Source organism: Bos grunniens, chromosome 3 (assembly GCF_055505025.1).
Source record: "Bos grunniens cultivar Pamir isolate PY7600 chromosome 3, Bosgru_T2T1.0, whole genome shotgun sequence".
Lineage (NCBI taxonomy): Eukaryota > Metazoa > Chordata > Mammalia > Artiodactyla > Bovidae > Bos > Bos grunniens.
Window position 1 is genome coordinate 34,412,086 of NC_141167.1, and position 19,260 is coordinate 34,431,345.

A 19,260-nucleotide genomic window follows, 5' to 3' on the forward strand; every position below is an offset into this window, starting at 1 on the left:
TTGTGTGTGTGTTAGTTGCTCAGTCCCATCCGACTCTTTACAACCCCATAGACTGTATAGACCCCATACAGCCTGACAGGCTCTTCTCTCCATGGAATTCTCCAGGCAAGAATACTGGAGTGGGTAGCCATTTCCTTATCCAGGGGATCTTCCCCACCCCAGGGATCGAACCTGGGTCTCCTGCACTGCAGGTGGATTACTTATTGTCTGAGCAACCAAAGAAGCCCCATCAGTATGCCTATAAATGTATATATTCAAGAATGTTAATACAAAACACTTTTCAAAATACCTTTTACTTTTGGGATGCTGATGTGCATTTTATGTTAAGTCTTGGCTGTGCTCTAGGCAGCTGCTCTAATATTTCTGCTGAGACAGGCGGGGTCCACCACCCAAATGCATTTCATTTAAGTGCGATTTGGTCTGGGACATCTTGGTAATCAGGGGAGACAAAGCAGATTGAAAGCATGTGAGCAGCCAGTTTCCCAATGAGATGAGACAGGCTCTATTGATAAAAACCACTCCACACAGGGCATGGGTGGGATGTGGTGAGGGAGAGGGGGAAGCCCAGGGTCAGGTTGTGATGAGGAGGTAGGAGTTTGGTCAAGCCCAGGGTCTGTTTGGGATGCCAGCCATGAGAAAGCAAGCTTCGGCACAGCTGTGTCAGATGTGGACTAACCCCACATATTTGTATTTCAAAACCCATTTCCTGGGGCAGATTGTGGGGGTGGATTTTGGGAAATCATAACATGTTGTTAAAGTCGGAAAATCCTTGGGTCTTGGTATTCTCCCCAGACTCCACAACATTCAGTATGAGGAAAACCTGAGAAATGACCCACTCTGACTTGAGAATCTAATATGTGCTTATCTTACTTTTCCTCTAACTATCCCAGAAGCAATTACTCAGGTTCAGAGAGGAGCAATAATTAGTATTTGAAGACCTGAATGTCCTAGAAAGGCCCTGGGAATCTACTGGGGAGCAGAGAAGGAGGGAGATCCCTGTTTATGTCACCTTCCAAGTTGTGAGCAGGGCACTGGAAACTCAGCCAGAGATGCGGGCAGCCAGTGAACAAGGCCTGTTCCAGGTCATTCTGGACTTCCATTTGAGATGAGGGAGGAGCAGTCATTCCTATTCCCTTGAAAATGATTCAGCCAAGGCCATCATGTCAACCTTCTGGACCAGGGAGCAAAGCAATAACAATACCCACTCAGTCTTCTAGAAGGAAGTTGCCATGACTTGTCCTTATTTTTGTTATATTGGAAGCATGTTTGTCGTATAGAACACAGGATGCCTAGCTAAATCTGAATTTCAGATAAATAATGAAAAGTTTTTATATAAATATGTCACAAATGTTGCATGGGGATAGACTTAAAAAATTATTTGCTTTTTACTGAAAATTTGAATTTAACCAGGTATCTTGTATTTTTATTTGTCTGATTTGGCAATTCCTTCCACAAGTCACTAGATAACATCTTACAAGCATCCCTTTGCAGAGGGTGGAGGGCAGTGTGACATAGCACAGCTTTCTGTGAAGATGTGAGTGATGATGGGAGTGAGCCTCCCATCGCTGAGGCTTCACTTGGCAGTCCCCACCCCTCACTCTTCAGCTCCTAAGGACCATGGACCCTGAGCCAACTGCTTGGGTTTGAACCCTGGTTCTATAAATAGTTAGCTGTATGACCTATGTTAAGTAACACAACTTCTCTCTTAGTTTTCTAATTTATAAAATGGAAATAATAATAACAGTAGCCTTCAAAAGTATTTTTTTTAAACATAAAAGTATACTTAGATCAGTGTTTGGCCCATGGGAAGAAATAAATGTTAATCTTTATCATTCTTCTTCTTATTGCTCGTAACAGTATATAAAAGGAGTTGGGCTAGTGAGAATCCTGTTGTCACATCAAAGCTGGGGCAGAATATTTTGTAGCTTTTTATTTTATACTAGAATGTAGCTGATTAATAATGTTGTGATTGTCTCAGGTGCACAGCAGAGAGACTAAGCCATACATATACATGCATCCATTCTTCCCCAAACTCCCCTCCCATCCAGGCTGTGGGGCAGCATTTTGGATCACTGAAGCCTTTGTGGAACCACTGTAGTCCAGAGAAGATGAAGGCTTTGTGGACATTGAGTGCTATCCTCTTATTTTATAGGTGAAGAGAAAACTTGAGGCAGAGAGGCCAAGTGGCTGGCTCCAAGCTTCACAGGTGGTTGATGATATGGTTTTGGGGTGAAAAGGCAGATATTCCTTTGAATTGAGTTAACTGTAGACGACAACCTCTTGCTAGAATCACAGAATTACGCGATTACAGAGCCACAGGCTACAGCTATGGCAAAATTTGCAGCAAGGTCAGATTAAGATGAGAGATACTGACCCAAGAATCCAGTGTTGATGAGTTCTCTTCTCAGTTCCGCCTTGGTGTTTGCTACGTGTCTTTTGGCAAGTTCTCACCTTTCCTGGCCTTCGGTGTCCCATCTGTTCAACAGAGATAATCATCTTAGTCCTGTTCCCTTCCTAGGGCTATTGCAAAACCTTTGGGAGGACTGACACTCTGGCCACCTCCGCAAAACTCACTGCCCTACTTTGCCCTTTGGGCTTCTCCCCAGCTCATCAGAGCACTGCCTTCCTTCACGTCCTTGGCTTCTGGCCCTCAAAGGCCTGGGATATCTGGGCCTCAGCTGACTGATGACCAGCAGATTCTAGTAGGTGGGGTGAGGGTGCAGATGGCTCCTTCCTGCTGGTTTATAGCCAGGCAAAGACAGCCTCTGAGCTCTCAAGCAATGCTTCTTGAATTGAGCAGTGACTTTGCTAAAAAGCAAGTCTGATCTTGACACTTACCAACCTAACGCTTGTGTTATGGGTGTTAAACCGGTCCCTTCCCACACTGTTATATATTACCTTTCACCCAGTTACCTCTGCTCAAATCCATTGTTTACTTGGCCAGTGAGAGTTCTTTCTAAACTAAAACCTAATTAAGATACCTATCTGCTTAAAACCCATCATCCACTGCAGAGATTTGAATGTTTTAAAGTTTATGGATAGCCTTCAGCAAATCTGTGAACATCCTGAAATGTACACCCTAGTTCTATTTGTGTGCATATTAACTTTGTTCAGATTCTCAGAGGGGTCTGTGACATTTCTCACACCACATACTTCCCAGTCCCTCCTCCTCCTAAAATAGTTTACAAACCTCTGATCCACAGAATCAAGTCCAAAGTCTTTAATTTGTAAGGCATGCAAAGCCCTTCTTGATATACTGTCTTCATTTTGAAGTCTCTTGTTCAATTGCTCAAACAAATCTCACTATTCTTCACCTCCTTGCCTTTGCTCAAGGTTTGCCCTCTGATTTGAGCATCTTCTCCTTCCCATTTTTCCTGCTGACCTTTCTCGCCTGGTTGACTCTTACTTAACTATTGTAACTTAATTCAAGAATTCCCTCTTCCAGAAAGTTTCCTCTGACCCCCTCTTCCACCCCAAACTGGAGGAGGGTTCCCTCCCTGGGCTATGAAAATGCAGATGCGTCCACTTCTCTAGAACTGCACTAATCACACTGTGCTCCCATGAGATGAAGGTCTTCTAGGATAAGACTGTCTCACTCATCCTTTCCCTCTTCTCTTTCCCTAAAGCCAGTGGTCCTCGGGGATCAGCAGCATCCTCACCACCTGGGACCTTGCTAGAAGTACAAGTACTTAGGTGGGTCCCACCCCAGACCCACTGAATCAGAAACTGGGGGTGGGGCCAGCAAGCTGGGCTTTAACAGGCCTTCCAGGGGATTCTGATGCCCACTCAAGTCTGAGAAGCACTGACCTCAAGAGATTCTCTTATCTCTTGCCTGGTGCACTGGGACAGCTCCTCACTGAGCTTCCTCATCTGTTACTTTCCAATCTGTTTCCCACACTACAGCCAGATTACTTTGTTGTAACATGGTGGCGCAGTGGTAAATAATCTGCTTGCCAAAGCAGGAGACATCAGAGATGCAGGTTCAATCCTTGGGTCAGGAAGATCCCCTGGAGTAGCAAATGGTAACCTGCTCAAGGATTCTTGCCTGGAAAAGTCCCTGGACAGAGGTTCCTGGTGGGCTACAGTCCATGGGATTGCAAAGAGTCAGACATAACTGAGTGGTTGAGTATACACAGCACAACACGGAAGGGCCCTGCTCAAAAGCCTTAAGTGGCTTCCTTTTTCCCTTAGAATTAAAGACAGATCCCTCACCACGGCCTCGGTTTTATCTCCAGCCTCGCCCTGCAGTTCCCCACCACTAACTCTCCACCACCAGACACATTGGCTTGCTCTCATGCTTTTAACTTCTTAGAGCAGCAATCTCTTCCTGCCTCAGGCCTTGTGCTGGGACCAGGGAAAAGGCATAAACGAGTCACCTTCTCTGCCCTTGAGGAGGGGCCGTCAAGTAGGAGACCCAGATATGGACACAAATAAACATGCAGATTACAGGAAGCAAAGAAACAGAGTTGGGGATGTGTAGACAAGCAGCCAAGATTAATTCCATCTGGGGATTTCCTTTCGGTGGCCATTTCCAACTGTTTCAAAGCTCTAAGGGGGAAGATTTCCCCATCTGAACATTCCAGCTCTAGTTATTCCATTGCCCTGAGCCTCAGTGCCTACGTCTGTAAAATGGGGCAGGGGCAGGGCCATATCCAGATGCATGTAATGCACACTTGAGCACAGGGCGTGCCTGCTGCAGGGGCTCAGCAGGGCCATGGGTCTCCCTTGTTTCTGGAGCAGATCCAAGTTTAGATATTGGGGACACCCAAGCCTCAACAGAAAATTGAGTATGTCCTGAAAAAAATGAGTTCAGCATCAAGCTTGAGGTTAGGTCTAAAGAGAAAGGAAATTTCCCCTCCACATTGAGAAATCTCCCTCCTGTGGGTGTGGTAGTGAATGTGAAAGTAGAACCTCTCTCCTGGCCCCTGCACTTACCAGAAGGGGCACTGAGGCTTGCAAAGGCCTTACAGAAAGAGCAGCTGCTGAACAGGAACTGGGGCCACTGGTTCTGGGAAGCTGGGGGCTTCTGGGGCAGAGCCCAGAGGCCAAGTGTTTACAAAGCCCAGAAGCACCTGCGCCCAGACCAAATAACGGAGAGCTCTTGGCACATCCCCCAGAGGGAAAGCCAGGGCCACTTCTCCAGGGCTTGGAGCTCCCAGCTTCCCAAACAAACAGTGCAGCTGTGGCCACCAGCAGGAAGTGGGGGATGCAGAACAGACTGAGGAGGTTAGATATTCAAATATTCATTCATTCACTCCTACAGATGGGGAAACGAAGCATTTTTGCTGTCTACTTGGAATACATATAGTGGGGAAGGATGGAAAAAGTGTTGTTAGAGCAAATGAGAGAGTAAATTCAGTCCCTATTTCATGTACCCTAACTAAGCACCTGGGCCTCTCAGGTGGGTCAGTGATAAAGAATCCACCTGCCAATTCAGGAGATGCAAGAGTTGCAGATTCGATCCCTGGGTCAGGAAGATCCCCTAGAGGAGGAAATGGCCACCCATTCCAGTACTCTTGCCTGGAAAATCCCAGGGACAGAGGAACCTGCTGGGCTACAGTCCCTGGGGTTGCAAAGAGTCAGACACCACGGAGCAACTGAGAATGCATGCATGCAACTAGGCACCTGCTATAATAAAAATAATAATGGATGTTTATAGAGTGCTACTTTAATCCTTATAACTACTCTTCTGAAGTCGCTTCTATTATTTCAATTTACAGATGAGAAACTGAGGCTCAGAAAGATGAACTCACCCAGAGTACATGGCTCGTCAGTGATGGAACTGGGATTTGAACACGAGTCCACTGTTAACTAGTCCTGTGCTCAGAGCCACAGACAGAGCCTACAGCATATCTCTGGCACTAGAGTGGGGGATCTTCAAGGTCAAGAATGATCATCTATTAACCTCTGAATCTGCTGTGCCTGGGCCACAGCCCAGGGTGTAGAAGCTAATCACTAAATGTGGGTGGGCCACTTTAATATTTATAAAGCAAGGTGGAACGAAGCAATCTGGTAGGGCAGACGGGGGAGCAAACAGCATTGTGAGTAACCGGTGTGTGTGTGTGTGTGTCTGACTCTTTGTGACCCTGTGAACTGTAGCCTACCTGGCTCCTCTGTCTACGGGATTTTCTAGACAAGAATACTAGACTGAGTTGCCATTTGCTCCTCTATGGGATCTTCCAATACCAGGGATCAAACCCATGTCTCCCATGTCTCCTGAGTCTCCCACATCTCCTGCATTGCAGCCAGAATCTTTACCTGCTGAGCCATTGAAGCCTGATGTAACAGGTAGGTGCCTACAAAGGACTCCTTGAGCTTGTGCTGCATCAGCATGTACCCATTAGGGTCTCAACAGCCAATCATTTCATTTGTGTTTAGAGGAGGGCTTATCTGCAAAGATGCAGATGTGGAAGAATCACAGGGCGAGTACAGGAGCTTAATAGCTGCTGAACTTTTCCCACAAGGGGACGGAGCATCCTACAGAGTTGATCACCTTAGGAGGAGCAGTGAGAGACATGCCAGCTCCAGTGCGCTTGCAGGGAGGAAGGCATTCCCTCTCTCCTTCTGAAATTCCCAACTGGACAAGCACCCACTGATGCCATCCCCACAGATCAACTTCCTGGGCAGAGCGCAAATGGAGAAAGCTGGAGTGTGGATCTAAAAAGGGAAAAAAAAAATTTTTTTGCATAGATGGGAAGGAGGTACAGGTGTTTACTGGAAAGCAGAACTGGATGGGACATTCCCCTTAAGGGAAAGGAAGTGCAGTCACTTTGTCTGGAAGGCTTGGAATACTTAAATATATCAGGACATTGGGAATGAGAGAGGGAGTGGTAGGAATCGAGATCAGAGAGAGAGAGAGACAGAGACTGGATCGTGGGAAGGTAAGGCAGGGGTAAAGGTAAGTGCCTGTTCTGCAGGCACTGAGAAACACCGAAGGCATTTAAGCGAGGAAGTGACTAGCATCTATACGTTTAACATGGTATTATTAACTTTATGTAGACTTACGGTGCCCACTACAGATGCTTGGAAAATGGTGGCTAACTAAAGCGGCCATTCCCCAGTGAGAAAGCAGACTCTAAGAAACGAAGGAAGGTTGGGCCACATTGCAAAGGTCTGGCCTTACCAGAGTTCAGCTGCAGTTCACTCTTGATTTCTGTGCTACAGGATGATTGTCTGAATGAAAGTGAACTCTGTCTCTCTGCCCCACCATCAGATAAGCCCTGTGTAATCTAAATCCATTTTGATCTCAACAGAGATCTGTGTACACATGCACACACTTGGCAGCCATGGGCTGTGGACCTGGTGCTCTTGCTTGTGATTTGAGCCATGTTATCAATACTTGCGAGTGTAAACTTGGGAGATCAAAGCTATCCAGGTCAGAAAGGCTAATATTGAAATTCCAGGCTTGCAGGCACAGCTCTCAAATTCCATGGCTCAGAATCAAGTTCCCATACAATCAAATCAAACATTTGCTTGACAGAGTTGTAGGGCTCTGGAGTGTGGGTGGGGTTTGCATTTAGAAGAAATTGGGGGCACGCCCAGAATGGAATTCTGTGCAATTCCAGCTGAGGATGGTTTTTAGGTTAAAAGCTCTGTGTGACCCTAGTTGGAGCAAATGTATTTTCATGGCCCAGCTTTAATGTCACAGAGGAGGTGTTTACAGTCTTTGGAAATAATACATTCTGCTGCTCCTAAGAGGAAAGACCTGGAGATACCACCCCTTACCCAGCAAGGTAATATGAAAACTAGATATAATGGGCAAAACCTTCTGAAACATAATAGGCTCCTAACACATGGGTCTGTTTTTATAATTGGCCCTGATATTATTGTTCCTTCACCACCACAAACATGCAGACCAGAGACGATACTCATTGGCGATATTGAACCATCTTTATCTGTCTACCCCATTCACTTCAGTAAACCTTTGGAGAGTGCCTTTCATATGCTAGGTAAAATGTAAGGCTTATTTTGAGTGCAAAGATGAATAAGATGGTCCCTCAAGCAAATTAACCAGTCTTAGGCAGAAGATACACTTACTACTAGTTATAATACAATGTCTGTGACTTAGGGGTAGGGGATATACACAAGTCTGTGGATTCACAGGTAACAGAACGAGTCATTCATTTTTTTTTTTTTCATTTTCATTTTTAATTAAAGGATAATTACAATATTGTGATGGTTTCTGCCATATATCAACATGAATTGGCTGCAGGTATACCTATTGTCCCTTCTCTCTTGAACTTCCCTTCCCATCCCACCCCACTAGGTTGGCACAAACCACCAGCTTTGAGCTCCCTGCATCACACAGAAAATTCCCACTGGCTATCTATTTTACATATGGGAATATATATATTTCAATGCTACTCTCTTAAATCATCCCACCCGACTGTGTCCAAAAGTCTGATCTTAATGTCTACGTCGCCTTTGCTGCCCTGCAAGTAGAATCATCAGTACCATCTTTCTAGATGCCATATATATGCACTAATATACGATATCTGTCTTTCTCTTTCTTACTTCACTCTGCATAATAGGCTCTAGGCTTAATTGCCTTCTTAGAACTGAGAACCTCTCATCTTAGTAACTTTCGTGGAAGAGCTGGACCTCCAAGTCCTAATGTAGTGTAAATAGCACTGGATCCCAGAAACCAAGGTTCAAATCCTGGCCCTGCCGCTATTTCAGCTGTGTTATCTGGAATGTATAACTTAATACATTGTTGCCAGAGACATGTTAATACATTTTATGTTACTCTGTTACCCAAATGTTAATGACAGGAGTGTTTCAATATTCACTTACATAACGAATCATTGGCCACAGGCATTAGTTTCTGCAAAAATCCCCTGGTCAATAATGTGTTAACCTCACCGAATCTCAATTTTCTTGTCTGCAGAATGGGGATAATTATAGGATCTACCTCATCAAAGTGTTGAAAGAAATACTGAACTATCCACGTAAGGCACGTAGCACTGTTCCTTGTAAAGATAACACCCAGTAGATCATTTAGTTACCATCATTTCAAAAAGGAACTTAACACTTCATCTTAAAAATATCCCCTCTTAGTGTGCTGACATACAATCAAATCAATTATATCTTGCTGCTGCTGCTGCTAAGTTGCTTCAGTTGTGTCTGACTCTGTGCGACCCCAGAGATGGCAGCCCACCAGGCTCCCCCGTCCCTGGGATTCTCCAGGCAAGAACACTGGAGTGGGTTGTCATTTCCTTCTCCAAAGCATGAAAGTGAAAAGTGAAAGGGAAGTCGCTCAGTCGTGTCCGACTCCTAGAGACCGCATGGACTGCAGCGCACCAGGCTCCTCCGTCCCTGGGATTCTCCAGGCAAGAGTACTGGAGTGGGTGCCGTCACCTTCTCCAATTATATCTTACATCCATGTAAATGGAAACATACGCAATTGATAACATTTGACCAATTTTGACCTGTAAAAATGGCAACCTCATAATAGCTTTCCAAAACACCTTCTCCTACAATATCTCATTTGATCTCTGCAACAATTTTGTGAGTGTGTTAGTGCTATATGTTAAGTTGCTTCAGTCATATCCGACTGTTTGTGACCCCATGGACTGTAGCCTGGAAGGCACCACTGTCCATGGGATGCTCCATGCAAGAATACTGGAGTGGGTTGCCATTTCCTCTTCCAAGGGATCTTCCTGACCCAGGGATTGAACCCATGTTTCTTATGTCTCCTGCATTGGCAAGCGGGTTCTTTACCACCATGATTTGGAGGAAATCCTCCCAGATTCCAAAAGCATCTCTTCCCCCAATTCACATGGATGCTGAGATACTATCACATTCAATGGCTACTGCTGTTTGCCAAGGGTAAGCATGTGGCCTCATTGGACTAAACAGTTTCTTTTCTAAAAAAAATTTTTTTTCTTTTCTGGCTAGAGTCTAAGAGAGCTTTGCTAGCCTTTCTCCAATAACTGAAGTTGCCCAGCATTAAACTCTGGAGCAGCTGGTGGCTATGTTTTCTAATTAGCATTCACTTATCTAATTAGCATTTTTTGAGCTAATCCTTCATTTATCTAATTAGCATTTATTGAGCACCTTCTATGCTCCAGGCACTGTGCTGGAGGCAAGGGATTAACAAATGGATAAGATCCCAAAACTAAGCAACAAAATGAATCCGTTATGATAAAGTGTGATCAATGCTTTGCTGGAACTACAGGGAAAGAACTAGGTTACTTAGAGAGAGAAGGATACAGTCAACACACTGATAGATGGAGAAAATGGTGGAGGGGGCAGTAGTGGGGTATGAGTCCCTGGTTCCAGCAGCATCTGAGGCTCTGCTCTCTTGCTGTCTTCCTAAAACCTTAGTTATTCATCTTTCCTTGGATTACATATTGTAGTTGAATTCAGTTAGGTTTCTATCAGCTGTAATCAGAAGCACCCATTGTAATATAGCAATCTAGAAGGGGGCATGTGAAAATGAAACAAGGAAAGGAATGTTTGGAAAAGTGGACCAGAAACCTAAGCCACTCAAATCCTTTTCGGATATGTAGCTTAAGTACAAATCATAAATAACTAATGTAATCTGGGACACTGTGTGAGATTTAAGAAATAATTCATCAGCTTTCATCAAGTCATTGCTGTCATCACCATCTTTGACAGCTTTTTATGTTTAACAATATGAAAAGATCAATAGGATCAGAGTATCTGGAAGTTGAAAAGAACTTGAAGGATCATGAAATCGGAACTCACTTTACAGATGTGGAGACTGAAGCCCAGAGTGATACATGACAAGTTCAAAGTCATGTAATGTGAAAGCAGCCAGGTTACAGTTGAACACAGGATGCCTGACTCTCAGTCCATGTTCGGGCTACTGTGGATTCATTCATTCACTTATTCAAGAAACATTTTGAGCGTCTATTATGTGTCAGGCCCTATTCTCGGTGCTGGGGTCACAGTGGTTTCTGTTTTCTTTGTTTCATTCTAATTCAGGAAAGACATACAATAAAATACATATACCAATAGAAAATCTTGTGGTCCATGTTAGAAAGAACTTAAAACAATATGAGAAAGTATGTATATGGGAGAGGAGTCATGTTATTATAAAGTGAATGGTCAGAGAAGTCTTCTCTGAAGACATGCTGTTTAAAGATTTGAGTGGCTGGAGGAATCATGTGAAGATTAGAAGGAAGAGTAGTCCAAGGAGAGGTGATTGACGGTGCAGAAGTTCTGAAACCGGAATGAGTTTACTTATTCAAAGAACAGAAAGAGGGTTAGTGTGGCTGAGGCACAATGAGAAAAGGGGAATTAGGGATTGAGATGAACTGAAGTAGGAGAGGTTAGCAGGGGCTAGATTGTAGCCTTTGAGGCCAAGGTAAAGATAGGACAAGGTTCTGACCCTAAGTGAAACAGGAAGCCATTTGGGCAATTTTAAAGAAAGAAGCAACATGACCTAATTTCTCTTTTGAAACCTGATTCTAATCACTTGCTGGTCAGTTAAGAGTAGAAATAAAGAGCCGGTAAGGCAGGTAAGAATGCTGGGGGTCTGGACGAGGGTGGAGTCACAGAGGTGGAGAGAATATGATGCTTTTCAGATATGCCAGGGGATTAGAGTTGGTAGGACTTGACAGTGGCTTGGTATGGGGGAGATGATGGATCCAGTCTGGATCAGTAGCCAAGACCTGAGTTTTTGCTTTAAGAAACTAAGCAGATGGTGTTGCCATTCACTGTAGGTCAGTGGGGAAGGTGAAAGATTGAGGGGGGAAAAAAAAAATCAAGAGGTCTGTTCTACATACCATTCTGTAATCTTCCCCGATGGCTCAGACTGTAAAGAGTCTGCCTGCAATGTGGGAGACCTGGGTTTGATCCCTGGGTCGGGAAGATCCCCTGCAGAAGGGAATGGCAACCCATTCCAGTATTCTTGCCTGGAGAATCCCATGGTCAGAGGAGCCTGACTACAGGCTGACAGGCTACAGACCATGGGGTCGCAGAGAGTCAGACACAACTGAGTGACTCACACACTCTGTACTCTTGTGCCACAAGAGGTCTATACTGAAGGTCAACAACTGACAAAGTAAGCCTGAAAAAGAATCAGAAGGAAACTTTCGAGGGCAAAGACCACTGCTCAGTTGCTACACACCTGGTCATGTGGTTCCCTTATTCCTCGTTGATTTATCAACATGGAGCAGCCTAATAAGTAATAACTGTCATGATGGCAAGCCACAGAGAGGCAGCCAGAAACTGTCAAAGGTTCATCTCAGCATGAAAAGTTACCAGGTCAGACCCTACCGGGAGATACAGAGCTGGACTGAGAGGGGCATTCCAGGCAGAGGGGAAGTATGTGCTCCACAAGTTAGGAGATGTGGAGCATCACAGAGAGCTGAGAATAGAGAGCCCAGGCCCTCAGAGAGCATCTCAGTTTGTAGGTGAGAAGTAGGTGTAAAGGAATACCACCATGTGAACAAGCTTAGGAGGACAAACAGACTCACTCACTTACACATTCATTCAAACAAATCCTTCTGAAGCCCAATTTTCATGTAAAACTCTTGCAGGTACAAGGACATAACAATGAGCAGAAGAAAGACCCTGCCTGTGAGAAGTTTACATTCTAGTGGAAAAAGACGGACAGTAAATTCAAAATGTAACCATATGTCAGGAGCAGGTTAAGTGCTGCAGAGAAAAATAAAACACTGTGTATTTTGTCTGAGTGTTTTGTTCTCTGCCAGAGAAAACAGGTGAGAAACCCAGTCCTCACTTGACTCATCCAGCTTTGCCCAGTGGCTGGCTGCTTCTGCACCAAGGAAGCCTTCTTGCTCTTCTTGGCACCAACCACTGGGGCTGAATGCAGGAGGGCAGGGGAGGGGAGGGTGAGGTCAGAGAGAGAAGTCGTGTAGAGAGAGCCTTGTAAGCCATGTCAGAACCTTGGGTTTTACTCTGAGTGTGAGGAAGGCGCAGAGAGAGGCATCCTGTGTCTGTTCCCAAGCAGCGCTCCTTCATTGACCTGTCCCTGTCCCTGCCCTGCAGGTAGATAAAGAAATCAGAAACTCTCTCTCTCTAGTGACATCCACCAAATCTCCAGTTCTTTTTTGGTCCTTTTGGAGAAACCCCACCAGGAATTTTGGGGTATGTTGGAGACAGGAATGAATCTACTATTTCATTTAAACCTACTAACAACCAATTTAACCCACTCTATCCCTAAGGTTGTCATCTTGGTGGGAAGGCTCTTGGCCAAGGAACTTGGTCTTGGGTCTGCCCCTGTCTATCTGTGTCCCCTTGGTTAAATCAACTCCCCTCTCTGTGGATCAAGGGAGATGAGTGGCTGTATAAAGGCTCAGACTTTATTCTCTGTAAATTTACTTCCTACTATAGGATTTCTTGAACCCCTATCATTCTTTTCCTTCTCAACATGTCCCTACTCTCAGGCTTTGAAATGTGTCCACTGTTGAAAACAAGGACTAGGAGGTTCAGGGTGGAGAAGGGAGTCAGGACTGGGCAAGTGAAGGGCTCCATGGGCTGGCCCAACACTATGGAGGCTGGGCAGCCAGAGTGCGGGGTCCCTCTCAGTGACTTGGGCAAAGCACTAGCTCGCTGTGCAGTGGGGACTCTGACAGTCTAAACCCAAACCAGATGTGCAGCAGAGAGAGCAGGGCCTATTACAGAATGTTGTGAAACGGCCCAGGGGAGGTAAATAAGCAAAAACAGGCCGGTTGCCTAGCAGCGCGTACAACAAAACAAGCCAAGCTCCACTGGCATTGGCTCTCTGCAGTGGGGAGAAAGGACAGGGAGGACTCGAGCCTGATGAGGACCCAGGGGCCCTGCTCCCAGCGGCTTTGCCCACTCCCGACAGGCGGCTCCTGCTCTCAGGGGTGGCAGGGTCTGCCCTTGGCCTCTGGGGCTTTGCACCCAGCCAGCCCCACAGGGCTGGGGACCTGGGATGAGGAAGAGACTGTACCCACTGCTGAGAGCTCCGCTCTAGTCCATCCACCAGGCTGGGGAAGGGCGGGCTGAGGCTACGAAGATCTGCTAAAGGCACACTGTGTGCCCACCTGCGCTCTACACAGGACTCTCATTCATTCCATCAGACGCCACAGACTTCCTGACTGCCCGGTCTGCCCCAGGCGCTGCAACTGACCCCAGGGAGAGACAGAAAGGAAAGGAGAGACACGCTCTGTTCTCCACCTATGGGAGGAGACCCGACACTGAATGAGGAATCACATAACCAGATGCACGATTATAAGTGGTGATAAGGACTCTGAAGGAAAAGGAAGGGCAGCAGGAGACCATGAAAGAGGGGGCTGGGTTTGAACAGAGCGTTCGGGGAAGGCCTCTTTTGGGAGGACAAGTTGAGACTTAAAGGATAAATAGGTATTGTGTGCTGTGGGCTTTGTTGCTCAGTCGTGTCCAACTCAGGAATCGAACTGGGTCTCCTGCATTGCAGGTGGATTCTTTACCAACTGAGCTACCAGGAAAGTCCAGGTGAAAAGACGGGAAGGGGAGTCCCTGGGGGCTGGAACAGCAGGTGAGGGGTTCCTGGCAGGAAGGAGTCTCTGCTTAGGCAGGAGAGAGAGAGGGTCTGCAGGGGAGTCTGGGAAGGCGGGGGAGTGGAGAGGTAGGCGGGGGCCAGATCACAGAGGCCCTTACATGATAAGGATGGGGGTTTTATTCTAAGTGCAATGAGAAATGCTTGGCATTTTTTTGTTGATAATATTGGGGGAGAAGCTCTAATGACCAGATTTATGTTTTTATAAGATTATTCCTGGGAACAACATGGCAGTTCTGAAAAGGAACAAGAGAGGGGATAGCAGAGAAATTCAAGATACATTTTTCTATTGACTTTAACATTACAGGCTGTGCTGTGCTGTGCTTAGTCGCTCAGTTGTGTCCAACTCTTTGCCACCCCATGGACTATACAGTCCATGGAATTCTCCAGGCCAGAATATTGGAGTGGGTAGACTCTGATACTGGGAGGGATTGGGGGCAGGAGGAGAAGGGAACGACAGAGGATAAGATGGCTGGATGGCATCACTGACTCGATGGACGTGAATCTGAGTGAACTCCAGGAGTTTGTGATGGACAGGGAGGCCTGGCGTGCTGTGAGTCATGGGGTCGCAAAGAGTTGGACACGACTGAGTGACTGAACTGAACTGAACTGAGCCTTTCCCTTCTCCAGGGGATCTTCCCAACCCAGGGATCAAACCCAGTTCTCCCATATTGCAGGCAGATAATTTACCAGCTGAACCACAAGGGAAGCCCAACATTACAGTTTAGGTATTATTATTTCATTTATAAATGCTGTGTAATTTGCCCTGACTTCCCAGGTGGCCCTAGTGGAAAAGAACCCTCCTGCCAATGCAGGAAACATAAGCGATGTGGGTTCAATCCCTGGGTCTGGAAGATCCCTCGGAGGAGGGCACAGCAACAATCTCCAGTATTCTTGCCTGGAGAATCCCATGGACAGAGGAGCCTGGTGGGCTATGGTCTACAGGGGCTCAAACAGTCAGATGTGACGAGCGACATAGTATATAATCTGCCCAGGTCACACAACTCCCTCAGAGGGACAGTTCATAAAGAACAGACCTGGAAACTGGAACCCAGATCATCTAGGCTCCCAAGCCCTTGCTTGGTTCATAGTCCTGCACCAACAAGGATGGTTTTCTTCCATGACCTACTAAGGATGCAGAGCTGAAGATGGTTGGCTCAGGAAAAGTGACAAGGGTAGAGTCGCAATAATATGGGAGGAGATGTGTGTATGGTGTGCGTGTGTGAGAGAGAGAAAGAGACAGAGAGAGAGAAGAAGACTAAGAGGAGGAGAAGAGAGAAGAAAGGGCAGCATGCAGAATGCTTGCACAACTTCTCAAAGTATTTCTGCCTCCGTGTGGCCACTTTACAAGGCGTTTCTTGTTGTTATCACAGTTAGCCCTTTCCAGGCCGGTGCTCGCTTACCCCCAGCAATGATGGAGACATACACTCCTCCTCCTGCGGGACAGTTAAGGCAGCTTCTGCAGCTCAGCAACAAGCAGGTCTGCAAGTCAGGAGTCGGCATTTAATGCACAGTTTCAGGCCTGCATCCCACCTTGGTCCCATCATGATGTTGGGCTAGTTTGTGAACTTTTCCATTTTCGGTTTGCTAATCTGCAAGTCACACCTGTGTCATAGGGTTACATGTTCAAGGAGATATTGACACTTAATGCCTACCACTAAAGCTGCACTCAACAAAGAGTGTCCGTTTTTATCCCAGCAGCTGAAGACCCTTGTCAAAATTAAGCAAGGAGGTCTGTACTCCACATGTACAGTGGACATCTCCCACTCCTGCCATATTCTGCAGTTCAGGAGAGCATTGGTCTGGACGTTTGGAGACCTGAGTTCTTCTTCTGGCTCTACTGCTGACTTGCTGTGTGACTTTGGGTGAGATCCTCCCCTCTCTGAGCTTCAGGTACTCTCACCTATAAAATAAGGAGGTTGTACAGATGGAATTCTAACCCAGGGCATAGAAAGAAGACTCTGCTATTAGGGCTGCTCTAGTGATGGGAGGGAATGGAGAAGCAAGACGTAGAAGATGATCTCAGGGTAAATGCTTTTAATTAATTGGGGATTTTTTCCCCCATGAAAAGCTCTTTAATATTTCCAAAGACTTTGAAGTCTGGGCAAATCTGTTCTATACAATTAGGGTTGCCTGTAGCCCCACAGATGGGTTCTCTGGTCTCCTGTTCTGCTTCGTCTTTCTTCCACGCAGAGAAGAAAGATTCTACACATCATCCCTTAATGTGTAGAATCTCTTTCCAACTTAAACAGCTCCTTTGTGCTTTCAGTGTTGGAGAAAGAAATAACAAATAAGCAAAAGTGGAGTGCCGGGTTGAAGCTGGAGACATCAGCATGACCCTCATTTAGTTTAATGAATATACACATGGGTAGAGATGCATGTATATGTAGATTAGAATAGATAGATACTGCCCCTTGAAAGGGCCCAGAAGCAATGACATTCCAAGAGCAACAAGCACAACTTAAGTGCCCAGGGCTTGGGTTTTATATACAATTCTCCAATAAAAGAAATTGGGATTCCTTGAAGACATACAAGGTAAGCCTGGAGTATCATGCAGTGGAAAAAAAGTGTTCTAAACTAAGCCAAAAATGGAGGGAGAATGTCAAAAGGGCACAGGAATCAAACTAAAAAGAACTCCCAGTGCCCAAGGCTAGAACGATTTGAGGCACAACAACAAAATAGCAATTGTATTGAATTGCACACAAAAAATAAACTGTATTGTATTGAACACAATAATATAAATACCCATGAGTCCATATTGTGATAAATGATTGACTGAATAAATAAACAAGTTGGGGTGGAAGGGTCAATTTTCTTTACAGACCATTTCCAATAATAAGTATAAAAGAAATGAGAGAAGCAGAAAATCACCATGAGAACAGCAATAATTGCCTCAGGCAAGATTCATTGATGAAGGCTAACATTAATGGATGAAACCCTAAGGAAAAAAAGATATTTTGCATAGGTTCAAACCACCTTCCCCTAATTATGTATTAATTACCATGGTGGTTTTTAACATAAGTCCTAAACTCCTTGATATTCCTCTCTCCGGAGGTGAAACGTAATTCCCTGCTAACCCTTGAGTGTAGGTTAGACTTAGTGACTAGAGTATTGGGGTAAAAAAACAGCAATTTGCAATAGAGAAACCTGCCAGATACCACCTTATCTAAGTGTTCCAGGTTAGCATTACCGGGGATAAGTCATGTTGACACAAGGTACCCACTGATAGGATGTGATGAGATGGCTGGCACATCATTTATGTGTATCCTTTTCTCAAATCCATAACCTCAGTCTAATCTTGAGAGAAACATCAGACAAACACAAATTGAAAACCATTCTGCAAAATACTCGATCAGTATCAAGATCAAAGTTAAGAAAGGCGAAATAAAGAGGAACCATCACAGATTGGAGGAGACTAAGGAGTCTGCATCATAGATTGAGTCCTGAAGCAGGAAGAAGGACCTAGGCTGGAAAACTGTAGAAATCCGAGTCACATCTATGGTCCAGTTAATAGTAATGAACCAGTGTTAATTTCTTAGGATTGACAGACGCATTTTGGTTATGTAACATCAGGGGAAGCTAGGTGAAGGTTATGTGGGAATCTGTATCATGTTTGCAGGCCTTCTATAAACCTGAAATTGATCTATAACAAATAGCAAAAACAAAAACAAAGATACCCACCCCCCAACAAAAAACCCTTTAGAGTGTAAAGTCTTCCAGGGAAAAGGTCATAATGTATGCTTTCCGTCTATCTTCTCAGAGTTTCTGGCAGTGTGAAATATTCTCAAGGAATTCTTATGGAGAAAAGCTCTTTGGGAGCACGGTGTGTGGGTGTTAGTCACTCAGTCGTGTCCAACTCTTTGTGAACCCATAGCCTGTAGCCCACCAGACTCCTCTGTCCATGGGATTCTCCAGGCCAGAATACTGGAGTGAGTTGCTATTTCCTTCTCCAGGGGATCTTCTTGACCTAGGGATTGAACCCAAGTCTCCTACATTGCAGGCAGATTATTTACCATCTGACCTACCCCCTGTGTATCCTCAATGTTAACTAGTGGTGGCACATGAGAGATGAATGTGGCTCTGGGAGCCTGGAGAATGGTGGGGCAGGTGGGCAATTCAGGCTTTGCAGGGATTGACCATGTATACCTTAGGAAGTTCACTTCATCTCTGAGTCATATTCTCCATCTAGGAAATGGGGACAAAAATACTGTTTGCCTTACAGGATTATGAGGATTAAATGAGACAATGTATTGTGGGGAAGAGCTTTATAAAATGCAAAGCCCTATGTAAATATTCATCATTATGTTGACACACAGATGCTGATCAATCAGAAGTTCCACGTGAAAGGATCGGTGTTTCCCCAGCTCTCCACCTCTGACACACCACCTATGCACAGAGTCAGGGGTGCAGCCTTCCCTTCCAGCGCTCCCCTAATTCAGCCACTTGTCCATACACACCCTGGATAAGTTAAGCACATGAAAAAGTTCAGCCCTCTTTTCCTAATATGGCAAGTTCCATCTTTATTCTCTGCTTGCTTCTGTTCATGTGCTGGCAAAGAGAAATGAAGAAATCCTAATTGTTCCACAGCATCTAAGGCTTCTTTTCCTTAATACTATAAAACTCTATAAAGTTGCAATATAGTTAGATGATAATAATAATGTCAGCCATTCATTGTGGGGTTCTCAGGGTTGTACGTGAATTAGTTCAATATTCCTAAGATTTTCACCATTTTCCGCTGTTCTCCTATTTTCTTCCAGATATAA

The 19,260-nt window shown here is 45.2% G+C and overlaps 1 long non-coding RNA gene across 1 annotated transcript; it reads right to left on the reverse strand.

Annotated features, from left to right (window-relative positions):
• Positions 1-1,918: 1,918 nt before the first annotated feature.
• LOC147375452 (uncharacterized) lies at positions 1,919-15,993 on the reverse strand. The gene is made up of 2 exons (XR_015161393.1): positions 15,901-15,993; positions 1,919-2,475 (listed from the first exon to the last, which is right to left on the reverse strand). It is a non-coding gene; the product is annotated as an uncharacterized LOC147375452 (long non-coding RNA).
• Positions 15,994-19,260: the final 3,267 nt, after the last annotated feature.